Source organism: Bufo bufo, chromosome 2 (genome assembly GCF_905171765.1).
Source record: "Bufo bufo chromosome 2, aBufBuf1.1, whole genome shotgun sequence".
Classification (NCBI taxonomy): Eukaryota; Metazoa; Chordata; class Amphibia; order Anura; family Bufonidae; genus Bufo; species Bufo bufo.
In genome coordinates, this window is record NC_053390.1 from 679,027,505 (window position 1) to 679,040,955 (window position 13,451).

At 39.7% G+C, this 13,451-nt stretch overlaps 1 protein-coding gene across 1 annotated transcript in view; it reads left to right on the top strand.

Moving 5' to 3' along the window:
* The window catches only part of ANXA10 (annexin A10), a 77,596-nt gene that overhangs the window by 12,150 nt on the left and 51,995 nt on the right, over positions 1–13,451 (top strand). The window lies entirely within an intron of this gene.

Consider the following 13,451-nt stretch of genomic DNA (forward strand, 5'->3'; position numbering starts at 1 on the left):
GATCGAATTACTGATTACTACAGCGATCATTGCTCTGTGTAATGTCAGCGCTTTCAAATGCCTGCGCGTCGCTAACTATTCAATCATCATTTGTACAAAATGTACTTGTCTAATACTTCCCTAAATGTCCAGATGGAAATACTATCATGATAATGTGATCATATTATCAGTTATCATATTATCATTAGAGAGTGTTGTAGAAATATTAATAGTTGTAATCTGCTCGCATCAAACTTTGTGTAAAGAAATAGGTAAATCCCTCTTCCCTCAGCCACAGTCAGAGACAGACCCAGGTGTTACCATCTTGATTGAATTCTTGCTGAGCAACTCCTCCCGCCCTGCTCAGTGTGTGTCTTTTATTTACTAACAAAAGGTGTAAAAGGGGCTGGCCCAAGACAAGGATACAGGAAGTGATGACATACAGGAAGTGATGACATAGGAAGACAAGACACCATCATTTAGAATAACCTAGCTAGCTAACAAACACATGTATACTATAACCACTGGAGCGAACTTTATCTAGCCTTGCTCAGTGATCAATGCCAGATAAAATTACTATGATCCTCATGCATGTTTATTTACAGGACAACGTCATTATCTCCAGCGGCTGATCAGGTGCACTAGAGACAACAAACGCACGTTCCTTTTATACAGGACATACACAGGAAGATATCCACTCCAATGGTTTACCCTGACACTGAGAGACATGATGACAATACACAATATATTAAATACACATCCTAATAAAATTTCCACAACAAGAGTAAAGGTGAATTTACACACCCAGATGAGCAGCAGATTGTTGAAAAGGAAGCTTTCCTTTCCGACAGTCGGCTGCTCGCTCAGTGGAGGCGCAGTGATCACCTCCACAGTATGAGGATGAGCAGCTGCTATTGTGATCACTCGTCCTCATACATGTCGGGGGTTAATAATTAAATTAAGAATTATTAATTATGGTCATAAAAATAATTAACCATAAAAAAAAAAATTGTAAAATTTGTCATAAATTCTTAAAATCATGACCTGGTGAATTGTAGACAACCTAATTGATACAATTCACATCTGAGTCCGACTATTTCCTCAGATAAATAAGTTCTTTTTGACGTGAGATGACGTTAATGATAAACATGTAGTTCTGCATTATACAATAATACACAGGTATAAAAATATGCAGATTTATTGGTTACAAGGTTATAAACATATATAAGTAAATAAACACAATGATACATGCAAATGAATATATATAGCGTTAATATAAAGCATTACAAGCTTAACAATACATGTGAGTGGAAATAACTTGTCACATTATAACCAAGATATTATTAGATTAGGAGGATATCAAAATATGAACATAAGTTATATACATCACTTCTGTTCAGATAATGCTATATACATTGCATATGCTAAATACATTCTGCCCCTCCTAACCAACTACACATCACATGACTTCAAGATGGGCAAATCCATTCAAGGATATAACTTAGAAGAGACAACTGTATCCTTCCGCCCCATCCTGGACAATTTTCACATATATAACTTTGGTAAGACTTTTAAGACAAATAACAGGGATCTAGGATCTTGCTACACCATATCTTAAATGGGAAAAACTTGAAATAAGTCTTTCCTGTGGGAATCCATCACTTAGCTTGGCGAAGAATGTTCTATCAATAGGAAGGCTCTTGTGACCCGAAACGTCGCAAGTTTGCCATATTATGGGTGAATAAATTGTTTATTTCACTATCATTTTGGAGTGCAGTCCGACTTCTTCCGTCTCTACAATACTTGGGGTATTGCCGCTGCCCTTTGCTGGACGTTGCACCCACACCTTGGCTGGTGCTCCCGCTGGATTTTCTCCTTCTTCTATATATATATATATATATATATAAGCAATCATTTAATGCTTTTCTAGATTATGAGTCTAGATTCTTCTGCAGGCAGAATGAAGTCTCACAATATCCTAAAGACTACATCTCAATATGGAGATAATCAATTAATTTAATTATTTATTTGCCAATCTAGATGGTATAATTTCACCCACACTATCAAATTAGTCTTAATAAAATGAAATATAATTTTCTGTGTCTCTTACCAAGTCCTAGTAGGAATCTTACTTCTGCTCCTAGGAAAGCTGGGTGGTCCATCATAGCACATCTCACCATGGCTTTCATCTTGATAGACCCCTCTAGAGAGCGCAACTTTTCTTTTTTCCCCTTCCCTTCTACCTTCTGTGTATGGCTTATGATCACAAACTTATCAGACACACCTTCCTAGTTTGGAACTTTCAAATCATTGTCGGATGGGCGTGACCATTGATAAAAAATGTGACATCATAACCCTACCCAGAATGCACTTTTGCTACTGTTGTAATGTCATCTACTCATACCTAGGTGGCACTGCTGTGTAAGCTATTTGCATCATAGTACAGTCGTGGCCAAAAGTTTTGAGAATTACATAAATATTGGAAATTGGAAAAGTTGCTGCTTAAGTTTTTATAATAGCAATTTGCATATACTCCAGAATGTTATGAAGAGTGATCAGATGAATTGCATAGTCCTTCTTTGCCATGAAAATTAACTTAATCCCAAAAAAAACTTTCCACTGCATTTCATTGCTGTCATTAAAGGACCTGCTGAGATCATTTCAGTAATCGTCTTGTTAACTCAGGTGAGAATGTTGACGAGCACAAGGCTGGAGATCATTATGTCAGGCTGATTGGGTTAAAATGGCAGACTTGACAAGTTAAAAGGAGGGTGATGCTTGAAATCATTGTTCTTCCATTGTTAACCATGGTGACCTGCAAAGAAACGTGTGCAGCGATTATTGCGTTGCATAAAAATGGCTTCACAGGCAAGGATATTGTGGCTACTAAGATTGCACCTCAATCAACAATTTATAGGATCATCAAGAACTTCAAGGAAAGAGGATCAATTCTTGTTAAGAAGGCTTCAGAGCGTCCAAGAAAGTCCAGCAAGCGCCAGGATCGTCTCCTAAAGATGATTCAGCTGCGGGATTGGAGTGCAACCAGTGCAAAGCTTGCTCAGGAATGGCAGCAGTCAGGTGTGAGCGCATCTGCACGCACAGTGAGGCGAAGACTTTTGGAAGATGGCCTGGTGTCAAGAAGGGCAGCAAAGAAGCCACTTCCCTCCAAAAAAAACATCAGGGACAGATTGATCTTCTGCAGAAAGTATGGTGAATGGACTCCTGAGGACTGGGGCAAAGTCATATTCTCTGACGAAGCCTCTTTCCGATTGTTTGGGGCATCTGGAAAAAGGCTTGTCTGGAGAAGAAAAGGTGAGCGCTACCATCAGTCCTGTGTCATGCCAACAGTAAAGAATCCTGAGACCATTCATGTGTGGGGTTGCTTCTCATCCAAGGGAGTGGGCTCACTCACAATTTTGCCCAAAAACACAGCCATGAATAAAGAATGGTACCAAAACACCCTCCAACAGCAACTTCTTCCAACAATCCAACAACAGTTTGGTGAAGAACAATGAATTTTCCAGCACGATGGAGCACCGGCACGGAGGCACATAAGGCAAAAGTGATAACTAAGTGGCTCGGGGACCAAAACGTTGACATTTTGGGTCCATGGCCTGGAAATTCCCCATATCTTAATCCCATTGAGAACTTGTGGTCAATCCTCAAGAGGCGGCTGGACAAACAAAAACCCACTAATTCTGACAAACTCCAAGAAGTGATTATGAAAGAATGGGTTGCTATCAGTCAGGAATTGGCCCAGAAGTTGATTGAGAGCATGCCCAGTCGAATTGCAGAGGTCCTGAAAAAGAAGGGCCAACACTGCAAATACTGACTCTTTGCATAAATGTCATGTAATTGTCGATAAAAGCCTTTGAAACATATGAAGTGCGTGTAATTATATTTCACTACATCACAGAAACAACTGAAACAAAGATCTAAAAGCAGTTTAGCAGCAAACTTTGTGAAAACTAATATTTGTGTCATTCTCAAAACTTTTGGCCACGACTGTATAAAGGGTTAACTTATGTAAGTCTGAATAAAATGTATTTTATACATTTGACCTTAGAAGCTTTAATTCAAAGCTATAGTGATTAATTCTGACACTTGTAGCAATTAGAGACAGACCTCTAGGCGTCTCTCTGAATGTTTCTCACACTGTTGATTTATGGATCATAATAGTATGAATGCCCTTTGTTTTCTCACAGAGATATCAGTACCTCCTCTGTCATACCAAAGATGTGATTGTTACAAAACACACATCTTTACAGACACTCTTTTAGAGACAAATATTCTCCTAATGAGAAATATATATAATATACTGGATACATGTTGTCTTCGTAACATATAACAATATAATATAAACAAATATATATATGTCCTACTGATTGTCTTATGCTAAGGACTAACTAAGGCTCATTAAATGAATACATGAATATTAGATATTTTGCTTCATTAATAAATACCTAATTGTATAGGTAATTATCACCAGCTGCATAGAGCTTATCTTTATCTCCCGTCATAAATTTATAAGTAGACAAGGAGGATTCTTCTCAGACTGGTACATTCATGAGAAGAATAACACTAGAAACAGAAACCTTTGTACGACCTTACTTTGGCCTACTCAAGATATACAAAATTGTAAATATATTCGAGCATGACTCTTAAAGGCAATGAACATCCATCTTGACTAGAATGAATTGGATATCACTGCATTTACCTATGAAAAGGCACAACATACAGCCGCAGGCAGCAAATCACTGTTTAGGCTGCACAATCTGCTCCCCAGAAACAATAATTTATGTGCCTGCAAGAACGACAGGATCAACCGCTGAACAAGTGTTTTGCTTGTTCATGAGGTGATCAGTAGCACCCTTACACGGGCAGGTTGTCGGGAATGAGCATTCGCAGGGACGTTTGTTCCTGATAATCTGCCCAATAATGCGCCCATCTACAACCACCTTTACACGGGCCAACAATTGAACAGATCATCGCTGACAAGCGTTACTAGTAACATTCGTTAGGGATTATCTGGCAGTGTAAATTTAGCCCACAGAATGAATGCCACAAAAAAATAAAATAAAACACAGAATTGCTATTTTTTGCTTTTTCAGAAACATGTGCCCCAACATTACAATGATTTAATCTACCGAAACTAACCAAAGTAACCAAACAACCAAATGTTGGCAATTACTGTAACTTCTGATTTAGGGTGGGTTCACATCAGCGTTATGTATTCCATTATGGCTTTCCGTTATAACATGGTTATAATAGAAAATAACGGAATCCATAAGACAAAACGGAAGCCTTTAACCCCTTAGGGACCGGGCTCATTTTCACCTTAAGGACCAGGCCATTTTTTGCAAATCTGACCAGTGTCACTTTATGTAACATAGTAACATAGTACATAAGGCCGAAAAAAGACATTTGTCCATCCAGTTCGGCCTGTTATCCTGCAAGTTGATCCAGAGGAAGGCAAAAAACCCTGTGAGGTAGAAGCCAATTTTCTCCACTTTAGGGGAATAAAAAATTTCTTCCCGACTCCAATCAGAATAACTCCCTGGATCAACGACCCCTCTCTAGTAGCTATAGCCTGTAATATTATTACGCTCTAGAAATACATCCAGGCCCCTCTTGAATTCCTTTATTGTACTCACCATCACCACCTCCTCAGGCAGAGAGTTCCATAGTCTCACTGCTCTTACCGTAAAGAATCCTCTTCTATGTTTGTGTACAAACCTTCTTTCCTCCAGACGCAGAGGATGTCCCCTCGTCACAGTCACAGTCCTGGGGATAAATAGCTGATGGGATAGATCTCTGTACTGACCCCTGATATATTTATACATATTAATTAGATCTCCCCTCAGTCGTCTTTTTTCTAAAGTGAATAACCCTAATTTTGATAATCTTTCAGGGTACTGTAGTTTCCCCATTCCAGTTATTACTTTAGTTGCCCTCCTCTGAACCCTCTCCAGCTCTGCTATGTCTGCCTTGTTTACAGGAGCCCAGAACTGTACACAGTACTCCATGTGTGGTCTGACTAGCGATTTGTAAAGTGGTAGGACTATGTTCTCATCACGGGCATCTATGCCCCTTCTGATGCAACCCATGTGGTGATAACTTTAAAACGCTTTGACTTACCAGGCCATTCCTGAGATAGTTTTTTTTCATCACATATTGTACTTCATGACACTGGTAAAATGGAGCCAAAAAAATTCATTTTTATTTCTAAAAAAATACCAAATTTGCTCAAAAATTAGAAAAATTAGCAAATTTCCAAGTTTCAATTTCTCTACTTCTATAATACATAGTAATACCTAAAAAATAGTTATTACTTTATATTCCCCATATGTCTACTTCATGTGAGGATCATTTTGGGAATGACATTTTATTTTTGGGGGACGTTACAAGGCTTAGAAGTTTAGAAGCAAATCTTGAAATTTCTCTGAAATGTTCAAAAAACAACTTTTTAAGGACCAGTTCAGTTCAGGTCTGAAGTCACTTTGTGAGGCTTACATAATAGAAACCTCAAGGTATTCAAAACTGATTTTAGAAACTTTTTTAACCCTTTAGATGTTCCACAAGAATTAATGGAAAATAGAGATACAATTTCAAAATTGCACTTTTTTGGCAGATTTTCAATTTTTATAATTTTTTTCCAGTTACAAAGCAAGGGTTAACAGCCAAACAAAACTCAATATTTATGGCTCTGATACTGTAGTTTACAGAAACACCCCATATGTGGTCGTAAACCGCTGAACGGGCACACGGCAGGGCGCAGAAAGAAAGGAATGCCATACGGTTTTTGGAAGGTAGACTTTGCTGGACTGGTTTTTTGACACCATGTCCCATTTGAAGCCCCCCTGATGCACCCCTAGAGTAGAAACTCCAAAAAAGTGACCCCATTTTAGAAACTACGGGATAGGGTGGCAGTTTTGTTGGTACTAGTTTAGGGTACATATGATTTTTGGTTGCTCTATATTACACTTTTTGTGAGGCAAGGTAACAAGAAATAGCTATTTTAGCACCGTTTTTATTTTTTGTTATTTACAACTGTGGCGAAACCAACCTCGCCACTGGGTTTTGGAGAGGACTGGCTGCTGGCCTCTTGCCCCTGGATTATGGGCCATATACTAACTTTTAAACCCCTGAACCTATTCAAGTGAATTTTGGATAGGTTTGTCCCCAAGTTATACTGTTTAAATTGATGTTAGTTATATGTATGGCCAATGTAAACTCACAAAGTTGTAACAATTTATAATAAGTGTAACTTGTCAGCTTGGGAGGAAAATGCTGGGTGTGTTTCTATTGTGCCATTGTCCCATTGTGTGTTTAAATGGTGATGTCTGTTCTGTTGTCCTCACATGTGTATTGGCGATCTCCCTTTGTCCTCAGAGATAATTGGATTGCTCCTCAGGTTGTCTCCGGGACAGAGAGGAGGAGACCATGATGCATTGTGGGGATATGTTGTATCTGTCCTATGTCACAGTCTTCATTCTGGTCCTCTGGGGGCGTGAACGATTGGTTGCTGTAGTTACATTGTATGTGTTGTAAATTACTGATTGGTTGTATTTCAAACCCCTGTGGGCAGTACTATGTTTGTGGTTTATGAATAAAAGAGGCTGTACGTGAAGTACAGTCAGACCACTGCTTGACCCTCAACACGGAGCCTTGTCTCGTTATTGGGGGGATTCACTGTATGCTGTTAGAAGACCGATTGGCAGAAGTGTAAGCTGATTCCTGTTTGTCTGCTACCAGCTATTCGTGAGGTTCCAGTTTGGAGTGCTACTTTGTATCCAGTTCGGGAGTTTGGTGTATCCTGCATTAGCTGTGCCTGTCTCTCAGAAAGGGGCTTATCGCCTAAACGGATTTTAACCCCTTGTCTGCTGAAACGGTCCGTTACAACAACATTTAGCTGACAGGTTAGATCATGTGGTATTTTTATAGACCAGGTTGTCACGACACGGCGATACTTAATATGTATACAATTTATTTATTTTTTATGTAAGTTTTACACAGTGATTTCACAAAAATCATGTTTTAGTGTCTCCATAGTCTGAGAGCCATAGTTTTATCAGTTTTTGGGCGATTATCTTGGGTAGGGTATGATTTTTGCGGGGATGAGATGAGATTTTTACGGTATTCACCTGAGGGGTTAGGTCATGTGATATTTTTATAGAGCAAATTATTACAGACGCGGCGATACCTAATATGTATACTTTTTTTTATTTATGTAAGTTTTACACAATGATTTCATTTTTGAAACAAAATCATGTTTTAGTGTTTCCATAGTCTGAGATCCATAGTTTTTTCAGTTTTTGGGCGATTATCTTAGGTAGGGTATAATTTTTGCAAGATGATATGACGGTTTGATTGGCACTATTTTGGGGTGTGTATGACTTTTTGATCGCTTGCTATTACACTTTTTGTGATGTAAGGTGACAAAAAATGGCTTTTTTTGCACCGTTTTTATTTTTATTTTTATTTTTTTACGGTGTTCACCTGAGGGGTTAGGTCATGTGATATTTTTATAGAGCAGGTTCTTACGGACGTGGAGATACCTAATATGTATACTTTTTTTTATTTACTTAAGTTTTACACAATAACAGCTTTTTTAAAACCAAAAAAATTATGTTTTAGTGTCTCCATATTCTGAGCCATATTTTTTTCATTTTTTTGGTGATTGTCTTAGGTAGGGGCTCATTTTTTGCGGGATGAGGTGATGGTTAGATTGGTACTATTTTGGTGTTTGCTGTTGTACTTTTTGTGATGTAAGGTGACAAAAAAATGGTTTATTTAGCACTTTTTAAAAAAAATTTTTTACGGTGTTCGTCTGAGGGGTAAGTCATGTGATATGTTTATAGAGCTGGTCAATACGGACGTGGCGATACCTAATATGTCAACTTTTTTTTTTCCTAATTTTTACCAATTTTTTTTAACTTTATTTTGGCAAAATGACGTTTTTGTTATTTTTACTTGAAACTTTCAATTTTTTGGGGGGGGACTTTATTTTTTCAACTTTTTTTTTTCACTTTATTTTTTTTCCCTCTTTGGGACTTCAACTTTCGGGGGTCTAATCCCCTTTACAATGCATTCCAATACTTCTGTATTGGAATGCATTCGCTGTATGAGTAATACAGTGTGTATTACTAATACAGCTTCCGCCGATGCCTAAGGAAGGGATCGCGCTGCCTTCCATGCCATCGGGTCCCCCCTACAGCCGCATGGGGAGGACCCAATGGCACCGCCGCCCCTCGCCGCCGCAACATGTAAAAGCCGCAATGATTCGACCTGCGGTTTGCGGCAATTGCCGACACGTGGGGGTCACAGGATCACCCCCCGCGCGCATTGTCCCCGGGTACGTCATGTGTACGTCATTGTCCCCGGCATTACGTTTTGATCCTCCATAATACAAGTCTATGGGCAGCATAACGCATCCATTATGCAAGAGTCCAGTCCTGCACAACGGAAACTAGGACGGATCCGTTATGCTGCCCATCCACTGAGGAAGGGGTCATTCAGAGAACCCCGAAACGCGTATGGTTAAACACCTTGTACCGGCATGCTGGAACAGTAGCTCCCCTGGACTTTTGAAACTGAATAGCTGTGATTGAGAGCGACGAACACCGGAGGAATTCCTGCAAAAAAAGCCACAAACATAGTTTTCGTGAGCGGATATCCAGGTGACATCGTGCCCACAGCGTATCTCTTCAGGTCCGGACGTAGGATAAGGACATACCGGCCAGGTAAAACAAAGCAACATAGTTGCTCAATTAGGTGGGACGCCACCGTTGTGCACAATTGCACTTTGTTATTACTGACTAAAGACCGACGAGTGTTCATAAGACTTTGTTACAAAGCATGGGATTGCGTTTTCTCTTAGACTGGAACAATGACTGCAGTATTTAAAATTTAAACCGCATTTGCCATTTTAGAATATATGCCTACCATTGCTGCTATTTGATCAGTGTCTTTGAGTGAATTTAAGTGATTTTATTGTATTTTTTTATATTTTAATGGTATATTTTATTGTTATATTCTATTACTATTGTGGGAATATCCCTTAAATAAATAGTTTGATCAATTTACTCCATATTTGAGTGCCTGGTTTAACCTTTATATTTTTGCAACTTCTGTATTGGAATGCATTGGCTGTATGAGTAATACAGTGTGTATTACTCATACAGCTTCCGGCCTGTGAGGTCACAGGAAGGCAGCGCCGATGCCTAAGGAAGGGATCGCGCTGTCTTCCATGCCATCGGGTCCCCCCTACAGCCGCATGGGGAGGACCCAATGGCACCGCCGCCCCTCGCCGCCGCAACATGTAAAAGCCGCAATGATTCGACCTGCGGTTTACGGCGATCGCTGACACGTGGGGGTCACAGGATCACCCCCGCGCGCATTGTCCCCGGGTACGTCATGTGTCCGGAACAGGTTAAGAGGCATTACGTTTTGATCCTCCATAATACAAGTCTATGGGCAGCATAAAGGATCCATTATGCAAGAGTCCAGTCCTGCACAACGGAAACTAGGACGGATCCGTTAAGCTGCCCATAGACTTGTATTTTGACGGAATGCAAAACGGAAGCCTTTAAAAGGCATTTTGTTTTGCTTTCTGTCATAATAGAAGTCTATGGGAATCATAACGGATCCATCCCATTTCCGTTATGCAGAACGGAGAAAAAAGTCCTGTCAACAGGACTTTGTTTTCCGTCTTGCATAATGGGAACTAGACGGATCAGTTGTGATTCTTATAGACTTCTGTCTTATGGATTCCGTTATTTTCCGTTATAACCATGTTATAATGGGAAACAATGATGGAATCCATAATGGTGATGTGAACCCACCCTTACTTGTTTAAGGTAATTTCTACATTTCAGGTGGAAATCTCCTTAAGGCCTCTTGCAAACGAACGTATTTTCTTTCCCTGTCCGTTCCGGGGTTTTTTGCGGACCGTATGCGGAACCATTCACTTCCATATGTCCTTATTTCCATTCCACAAAAAATAGAACATGTCCTATTATTGCCCACATTACAGACAAGGATAGTACTGTTCTATTAGGGGCCAGCTGTTCCATTCCGCAAAATAGGGAATGCACACGGATGTCATCTGTATTTTTTGTGGATCCGTTCTTTGCGGACTGCAAAATACATACGGTTGTGTGCAAGAGGCCTAAAGCTACTGCATAATCTTTATTTTCTTTAATCTAAATATACTAGATGAATGGATGGATAGATATGATATAGATATAGAAATAGATATGATGTAGATAGATAGATATTCGAATTCAAGATATTTCCTGAATTTTTGGCCAAATATTCGCCATAAATTAGCAAATTCGAGAATTCATGATCTCCAGTCATTATTTTCTTGATTGTGAAAATCGGAAATGTAATATTTTCGTGATAAAATTTTGCGATTAAAATATTCGCGATCAACACTAAGGGGTAGGCAACTTTCCGATATTCGCGATAAAAATTTGTGATTCGAATATTCGCACTTATCATTAATAGATAGATATGATGTAGATAGATAGATAGATAGATAGATAGATAGATAGATAGATAGATAGATAGATAGATAGATAGATAGATAGATAGATAGATAGATATGATTATCACTGAGACTCTGGTTAGCACTGGGGTCTAGGGGCAAAATCTGCATGGAGGTTCATTGTTCTTTATGTGCCTGTATACATTATTAATTAGTAGTTTGTAGAGATGCATATGTGAATGAGCTCTGTACTTGTATATTCCTTCTGGCCTTGAGAGGTCAATCACAATGGCTACACTGAGCACTACTGAACCCTAGTTTTAGCAGCTCAATTCCCTTTCTGCCACCCCCACATAAGCAAAGGCAATGTTTAGAAGAAAAACATGTTCCTGTTAAATAATTCTAATAGGTGAATCACAATGATCAGATGCTTATTTATAAATCTGGATGAGAAACAATACTCTTACAAATTGTCACAAAGAAGCAGAAAGTGAGTGAATGGTTACTATGGAGCCTATTCACTACGTATAGCAAGGCTGTACTGTATATATGAGTACCATGCCTTTGTGATGGTGTGATGGGGAGAACAGAGTATTTACCATTTCTCGAACAAGATTCAAACAAGGGATACTTTCCTTTCTTTTATTTCTTTCCTCTTGCAGTCAAGGCTCACCCAAGGCCAAAGCAGCTGTGACAACTGTTCAATATATGTACAAATCATAACATTTTCCATAATATTTACACTAGTTATTCACTTTAATTAAAGAAATTAGATCTTGACTTTTGTCTGTAGAGTGTACTGATAGATTTTTAATATTCAGAGTAGTGTAACGGGGGGTTAATAGGAAGGACACCTTGGTACTGTATGTTTCTTTAGGGTCACAGTCACACTTGTGTACACTTGGCAGAAATTTCCTTGCAGAGTCATATGTTGACCATCTGGATGTTTTAAGTCATTTGGTGGTCTGCAAGTACTGTAGTTAAAATGTAGACAGACCTTGGACCTCCAATCTAAAGATGCACCAATTTTCAAAAATGAGTGGCTCATGCTGGATGTAAACTTGGTGAATGGCTAAAGGCTATTATCCACCTTTACACCAACTAGTGGTTGGCCTACTTTGCAACAAAAAAATTTGTGACACAGTCTTGGTGCATGTTGTTGCATCTTAAGTCATGTCCCTTTTCCACCAAGCCACCCTACTTGTCAAGCTAGAAGACTGAAATGGGCAAGCTAGGCACACAGAGCATTATTCTATTTGCTTCATAAATAGGTCTAAAACTTGATGGAACATTATCATCCAGAGATGTGCTTTATTACAGTCACATGGACATGGTAAGGGTCCATTCACGCGTCCGTAAGTGTTCCGCGGGTCTTCAAAACACAGACACTGGTAATGTGCATTCCGCAATTTGCAGAACGCACATCGCCGGCACTATAATAGAAAATGCCTAATCTTGTCCGCAATTGCGGACAAGAATAGGACATGTTCTATTTTTTTGCGGAAACGGAAGCACGCATGTGGAAGTGCGGATCCGCAAATGCGGATGCGGACAGCACATTCCGGCCCCATTGAAAATGAATGGCTCCATTCACACGTCCGCAAATGGGTCTGCATCCGTTCCGCAATTTTGCCGAACGGGTGCGGACCCATTCATTCTCTATGGGGACGGAATGGATGCGGACAGCACACAGTGTGCTGTCAGCATCCGCATTTGCGGAGCGCGGCCCTGATCTTCAGGTCCGCAGCTCCGCAAAAGATAGAACATGTCCTATTCTTGTCCGCAGCTTGCGGACAGGAATAGGAATTTCTATAGGGGTGCTGGGCGGGTGTGTTGCGGATCCGCAATTTGCGGGTCCGCAACACACCACGGACGTGTGAATGGAGCCTAAACCAGTATCTGGAGATGACTCCTATGGTAGGGTTTTCTAGGGTTGCTATATGTACATTGGTCATTGTGCAGAGAGAGAGAATGATGTGCA